General features: G+C 46.4%; 1 protein-coding gene and 1 long non-coding RNA gene across 5 annotated transcripts in view; both read left to right on the top strand.

The window, feature by feature from the left end:
- Positions 1-7500, top strand: part of LOC118372876 (rho GTPase-activating protein 26-like) — a 173404-nt gene that overhangs the window by 58852 nt on the left and 107052 nt on the right. The gene's annotated exons all lie outside the window — the stretch shown is intronic.
- Positions 5645-7500, top strand: part of LOC127933082 (uncharacterized) — a 2033-nt gene continuing 177 nt past the window's right edge. The window contains exons 1-4 of one of the 2 annotated variants that reach the window (XR_008147305.1): positions 5645-6622; positions 6662-6973; positions 7013-7129; positions 7208-7500. The exon at positions 7208-7500 is cut by the window's right edge and continues 177 nt beyond it. This is a non-coding gene — a long non-coding RNA (uncharacterized LOC127933082). Of the gene's footprint in view, positions 6623-6661; positions 6974-7012; positions 7130-7168 lie in introns of both variants that reach the window. The other variant, XR_008147304.1, reaches the window with a different exon arrangement.

The following is a 7500-nucleotide window of genomic DNA, read 5'->3' as shown; positions in this document are numbered from 1 at the left end:
GCCCTAACTGAAGTGACTGTAGTCACATAGCAAAGCCCTAACTGAAGTGACTGTAGTCACATAGCAAAGCCCTAACTGAAGTGACTGTAGTCACATAGCAAAGCCTAACTGAAGTGACTGTAGCAAAGCCTAACTGAAGTGACTGTGACTGTGACTGTCACATAGCAAAGCCCTAACTGAAGTGACTGTAGTCACATAGCAAAGCCCTAACTGAAGTGACTGTAGTCACATAACTGAAGTGACTGTAACATAGCAAAGCCTAACTGAAGTGACTGTAGTCACATAGCAAAGCCCAAACTGAAGTGACTGTAGTCACAGCCCTAACTGAAGTGACTGTAGTCACATAGCAAAGCCCTAACTGAAGTGACTGTAGTCACATAGCAAAGCCCTAACTGAAGTGACTGTAGTCACATAGCAAAGCCCAAACTGAAGTGACTGTAGTCACATAGCAAAGCCCTAACTGAAGTGACTGTAGTCACATAGCAAAGCCCTAACTGAAGTGACTGTAGTCACATAGCAAAGCCCTAACTGAAGTGACTGTAGTCACATAGCAAAGCCCTAACTGAAGTGACTGTAGTCACATAGCAAAGCCCTAACTGAAGTGACTGTAGTCACATAGCAAAGCCCTAACTGAAGTGACTGTAGTCACATAGCAAAGCCCTAACTGAAGTGACTGTAGTCACAGCCCTAACTGAAGTGACTGTAGTCACATAGCAAAGCCCTAACTGAAGTGACTGTAGTCACATAGCAAAGCCCTAACTGAAGTGACTGTAGTCACATAGCAAAGCCCTAACTGAAGTGACTGTAGTCACATAGCAAAGCCCTGAAGTGAACTGAAGAAGTGACTGTCAGTCAACAAGCAAAAAGCCCTAACTGAAGTGACTGTAGTCACATAGCAAAGCCCTAACTGTAAGTGACTGTGACTGTCACATAGCAAAGCCCTAACTGAAGTGACTGTAGTCACATAGCAAAGCCCTAACTGAAGTGACTGTAGTCACATAGCAAAGCCCTAACTGAAGTGACTGTAGTCACATAGCAAAGCCCTAACTGAAGTGACTGTAGTCACAGCAAAGCCCTAACTGAAGTGACTGTAGTCACATAGCAAAGCCCTGAAGTGACTGTACTGAACTGTAGTCACAGTGACTGTAGTCACAGCCCTAACTGAAGTGACTGTAGTCACATAGCAAAGCCCTAACTGAAGTGACTGTAGTCACAGCCCTAACTGAAGTGACTGTAGTCACATAGCAAAGCCCTAACTGAAGTGACTGTAGTCACATAGCAAAGCCCTAACTGAAGTGACTGTCGTCACATAGCAAAGCCCAAACTGAAGTGACTGTAGTCACATAGCAAAGCCCTAACTGAAGTGACTGTAGTCACATAGCAAAGCCCTAACTGAAGTGACTGTATTCACAGCACAAACTGAAGTGACTGTAGTCACATAGCATAGCCCTAACTGAAGTGACTGTAGTCACATAGCAAAGCCCAAACTGAAGTGACTGTACTCACATAGCAACGCCCTAACTGAAGTGACTGTAGTCACATAGCAAAGCCCTAACTGAAGTGACTGTACTCACACTTCAAAGCCCTAACTGAAGTGACTGTAGTCACATAGCAAAGCCCTAACTGAAGTGACTGTAGTCACAGCCCTAACTGAAGTGACTGTAGTCACATAGCAAAGCCCTAACTGAAGTGACTGTAGTCACATAGCAAAGCCCTAACTGAAGTGACTGTAGTCACATAGCAAAGCCCAAACCCTAACTGAAGTGACTGTAGTCACATAGCAAAGCCCTAACTGAAGTGACTGTAGTCACATAGCAAAGCCCTAACTGAAGTGACTGTAGTCACATAGCAAAGCCCTAACTGAAGTGACTGTAGTCACATAGCAAAGCCCTAACTGAAGTGACTGTAGTCACATAGCAAAGCCCTAACTGAAGTGACTGTAGTCACATAGCAAAGCCCTAACTGAAGTGACTGTAGTCACATAGCAAAGCCCTAACTGAAGTGACTGTAGTCACATAGCAAAGCCCTAACTGAAGTGACTGTAGTCACATAGCAAAGCCCTAACTGAAGTGACTGTAGTCACATAGCAAAGCCCTAACTGAAGTGACTGTAGTCACATAGCAAAGCCCTAACTGAAGTGACTGTAGTCACATAGCAAAGCCCTAACTGAAGTGACTGTAGTCACATAGCAAAGCCCTAACTGAAGTGACTGTAGTCACAGCCCTAACTGAAGTGACTGTAGTCACATAGCAAAGCCCTAACTGAAGTGACTGTAATCACAGCCTTAACTGAAGTGACTGTAGTCACATAGCAAAGCCCTAACTGAAGTGACTGTAGTCACATAGCAAAGCCCTAACTGAAGTGACTGTAGTCACAAGCCCTAACTGAAGTGACTGTAGTAACTGAAGTGACTGTAGTCACATAGCAAAGCCCTAACTGAAGTGACTGTAGTCACATAGCAAAGCCCTAACTGAAGTGACTGTAGTCACATAGCAAAGCCCTAACTGAAGTGACTGTAGTCACATAGCAAAGCCCTAACTGAAGTGACTGTAGTCACAGCCCTAACTGAAGTGACTGTAGTCACATAGCAAAGCCCTAACTGAAGTGACTGTAGTCACATAGCAAAGCCCTAACTGAAGTGACTGTAGTCACATAGCAAAGCCCTAACTGAAGTGACTGTAGTCACATAGCAAAGCCCTAACTGAAGTGACTGTAGTCACATAGCAAAGCCCAAACTGAAGTGACTGTAGTCACAGCCCTAACTGAAGTGACTGTAGTCACATAGCAAAGCCCTAACTGAAGTGACTGTAGTCACATAGCAAAGCCCTAACTGAAGTGACTGTAGTCACATAGCAAAGCCCTAACTGAAGTGACTGTAGTCACATAGCAAAGCCCTAACTGAAGTGACTGTAGTCACATAGCAAAGCCCTAACTGAAGTGACTGTAGTCACAGCCCTAACTGAAGTGACTGTAGTCACATAGCAAAGCCCTAACTGAAGTGACTGTAGTCACATAGCAAAGCCCTAACTGAAGTGACTGTAGTCACATAGCAAAGCCCAACTGAACTGTAGTCACATAGCAAAGTGACTGTAGTCACAGCACTAACTGAAGTGACTGTAGTCACATAGCAAAGCCCTAACTGAAGTGACTGTAGTCACATAGCAAAGCCCAAACTGAAGTGACTGTAGTCACATAACTGCAAACATAGCCCCTAACTGAAGTGACTGTAGTCACATAGCAAAGCCCTAACTGAAGTGACTGTAGTCACATAGCAAAGCCTGAAGTGACTGTAACTGAAGTGACTGTAGTCACATAGCAAAGCCCTAACTGAAGTGACTGTAGTCACATAGCAAAGCCCTAACTGAAGTGACTGTAGTCACATAGCAAAGCCCTAACTGAAGTGACTGTAGTCACATAGCAAAGCCCTAACTGAAGTGACTGTAGTCAAGTGACTGTAGTCAGCAAAGCCCTAACTGAAGTGACTGTAGTCACATAGCAAAGCCCTAACTGAAGTGACTGTAGTCACATAGCAAAGCCCTAACTGAAGTGACTGTAGTCACATAGCAAAGCCCTAACTGAAGTGACTGTAGTCACATAGCAAAGCCCTAACTGAAGTGACTGTAGTCACATAGCAAAGCCCTAACTGAAGTGACTGTAGTCACATAGCAAAGCCCTAACTGAAGTGACTGTAGTCACATAGCAAAGCCCTAACTGAAGTGACTGTAGTCACATAGCAAAGCCCTAACTGAAGTGACTGTAGTCACATAGCAAAGCCCTAACTGAAGTGACTGTAGTCACATAGCAAAGCCCAAACTGAAGTGACTGTAGTCACAGCCCTAACTGAAGTGACTGTAGTCACATAGCAAAGCCCTAACTGAAGTGACTGTAGTCACATAGCAAAGCCCTAACTGAAGTGACTGTAGTCACAGCCCTAACTGAAGTGACTGTAGTCACATAGCAAAGCCCTAACTGAAGTGACTGTAGTCACATAGCAAAGCCCTAACTGAAGTGACTGTAGTCACATAGCAAAGCCCTAACTGAAGTGACTGTAGTCACATAGCAAAGCCCTAACTGAAGTGACTGTAGTCACATAGCAAAGCCCTAACTGAAGTGACTGTAGTCACATAGCAAAGCCCTAACTGAAGTGACTGTAGTCACATAGCAAAGCCCTAACTAAAGTGACTGTAGTCACATAGCAAAGCCCTAACTGAAGTGACTGTAGTCACAGCCCTAATTGAATTGACTGTAGTCACATAGCAAAGCCATAACTGAAGTGACTGTAGTCATATAGCAAAGCCCTAACTGAAGTCACTGTACTTTGGCCTCCCTTCCTTTCAGGTAAAACTGTAATCATTGGTTTCCTTAGCTGCCTGGGTCAAGTCAGGAGTTGAGACAAATCCAATGCTGTGTTGCTGCTGAAATATGCCTTTGTTTTTCTGAATGAATAGTGTTTATATATAGTGCTGCATAGCACTCTGGCTGCTTGTGCATATCCTGTTGATATGGTTACATGGCCTGGCCTTAAAGTGGAGTCACATAGTCAGGGACACACTTAGACGCACACATACTCACAGACAGCACTGTAGTTGTTTCACTCGCACGCGCGTTCGTGCATGTCTGTGGTATGTCATGCATTTGCATCACAAAAGCCTTTGTCGGTGCACTGCGGTGAGATTAGGCCTACTGTGTGGTGAACTGTGTCCTAGTGATGGGGACATCATTAACGAACCTCGGCCATGTCTCAGACACACACGTCTAGTCAGTAGTTGGCACTACCAGACACCTGACCACGCCAGTCTAAAACACACATAACCTAAAGAGCTGTGGTAAGCTTCAGCCATGTTTCCCCCCATACACACACACACTGCAGCTCCCACTCCATCCTACTACTGACAGACTTTCACTGACACGGTCATTGTGTACTGCTACTGCCGTTTGTCATGTTTAAATTGCTCTGTTGCTTCCGGGTGCAGGCACTCTGGCGGATTCACGTTTCTTCCCCCTCATTGCAGGTCTGTGTCTGTCTTCAGGGGCCCTGTGAGATTGTGTTCCATGGGCTAGAGAGGAGGGACTGTGCTGCATCATTGTGTGGTGGGCCGGGGAGATCAGGAAGCAGAGGATAGAGGAGGAGAAGTGGGGGTAGAGGGCTAGAGAGCGGGACTGTGCTGCATCATTGTGTGGTGGGCCGGGGAGATCAGGAAGCAGAGGATAGAGGAGGAGAAGTGGGGGTAGAGGGCTGGAGAGGAGGGACTGTGCTGCATCATTGTGTGGTGGGCCGGGGAGATCAGGAAGCAGAGGATAGAGGAGGAGAAGTGGGGGTAGAGGGCTGGAGAGGAGGGACTGTGCTGCATCATTGTGTGGTGGGCCAGGGGAGATCAGGAAGCAGAGGATAGAGGAGGAGAAGTGGGGGTAGAGGGCTAGAGAGCGGGACTGTGCTGCATCATTGTGTGGTGGGCCGGGGAGATCAGGAAGCAGAGGATAGAGGAGGAGAAGTGGGGGTAGAGGGCTGGAGAGGAGGGACTGTGCTGCATCATTGTGTGGTGGGCCGGGGAGATCAGGAAGCAGAGGATAGAGGAGGAGAAGTGGGGGTAGAGGGCTGGAGAGGTGGGAGTCAATAAGGTAATTTATTTTTTGCGTGTATCCCTGGCCGCTCTCCTTCCTCCTCTGGCATCTCAGACCGTCCCGTGACAGTAATGGCAGCGGTTAGCTTAATGCTTACTATCAAAGCCAAAGACTAATTACCCATGTGTGTTCTGGCTCTGGCCGGGGGTGTTGCATAGCATTTGGCTGGAACAAGGACTCTGGGTAGCCAGGCAAGCTGTCCTCTGGCTGGGATTGAGTTACAGCACCTTTTACAAGAGATCTCTTTACAAAAACCCAACTGGCTGCACAGGTGATTCATCATATTTAATATGTGTAGCCTTGTGGTTAGAGCGTTGGGCCAGTGACCGAAAGGTAGCTATTTTCAATCCCAGAGTCAGCAAGGTGAACATTCTGCCAATGTGCCCTTGAGCAAGGCACTTATCCCTAATTTCTCCAGGGTCACCATTGATAATGGCAGACCCTGGCTGTCACCCCGCTCTCCAAGGGTGTCTTAGGGAGAGTTGGGATATGCAAAAAACACATTTCCAATTCATACATGTGTATTAATACACGTGTACATGTGTGAAACAGGACAAGTATTTGCACCACCAAATGATGTATTATTATAGAATGAATCGGATGGGGCAACAATGTGGTTTTGACTTGGGGCAATGTGAATTTAGCATCTTAGTTCTGATGAGTAGGGCTGTGACGGTGACTACTTAGTTTGTTCACTTGTTTACATGGATGAATGTCAGGGTGGCAGGTAGCCTAGTGGTTAGAGCGTTGGGCCAATAACTGAAAGGTAGCCTAGTGGTTAGAGCGTTGGGCCAATAACTGAAAGGTAGCCTAGTGGTTAGAGCGTTGGGCCAATAACTGAAAGGTAGCCTAGTGGTTAGAGCGTTGGGCCAATAACTGAAAGGTAGCCTAGTGGTTAGAGCGTTGGGCCAATAACTGAAAGGTAGCCTAGTGGTTAGAGCGTTGGGCCAATAACTGAAAGGTAGCCTAGTGGTTAGAGCGTTGGGCCAATAACTGAAAGGTAGCCTAGTGGTTAGCGCGTTGGGCCAATAACTGAAAGGTAGCCTAGTGGTTAGAGCGTTGGGCCAATAACTGAAAGGTAGCCTAGTGGTTAGAGCGTTGGGCCAATAACTGAAAGGTAGCCTAGTGGTTAGAGCGTTGGGCCAATAACTGAAAGGTAGCCTAGTGGTTAGAGCGTTGGGCCAATAACTGAAAGGTAGCCTAGTGGTTAGAGCGTTGGGCCAATAACTGAAAGGTAGCCTAGTGGTTAGAGCGTTGGGCCAATAACTGAAAGGTAGCCTAGTGGTTAGAGCGTTGGGCCAATAACTGAAAGGTAGCCTAGTGGTTAGAGCGTTGGGCCAATAACTGAAAGGTAGCCTAGTGGTTAGCGCGTTGGGCCAATAACTGAAAGGTAGCCTAGTGGTTAGAGCGTTGGGCCAATAACTGAAAGGTAGCCTAGTGGTTAGAGCGTTGGGCCAATAACTGAAAGGTAGCCTAGTGGTTAGAGCGTTGGGCCAATAACTGAAAGGTAGCCTAGTGGTTAGCGCGTTGGGCCAATAACTGAAAGGTAGCCTAGTGGTTAGAGCGTTGGGCCAATAACTGAAAGGTAGCCTAGTGGTTAGAGCGTTGGGCCAATAACTGAAAGGTAGCCTAGTGGTTAGAGCGTTGGGCCAATAACTGAAAGGTAGCCTAGTGGTTAGAGCGTTGGGCCAATAACTGAAAGGTTGCTTGATTGAATCCCTGAGCTGACAAGGTAAAAATCTGTTGTTCTGCCCTTGAACAAGGCAGTTACCAGGCCGTCATTGTAAATAAGAATTTGTTCTTAACTGACTTGCCTAGTTAAATAAAGGTCAAATAAAAAATATGCTTCTGAATAAAACCTGTTTGAAACAAGCCATT

This window comes from Oncorhynchus keta, chromosome 11, assembly GCF_023373465.1.
Source record: "Oncorhynchus keta strain PuntledgeMale-10-30-2019 chromosome 11, Oket_V2, whole genome shotgun sequence".
NCBI lineage: Eukaryota > Metazoa > Chordata > Actinopteri > Salmoniformes > Salmonidae > Oncorhynchus > Oncorhynchus keta.
Note: the sequence above shows the minus strand (reverse complement) of the source record. Positions and strands in the feature narration are given on the sequence as shown.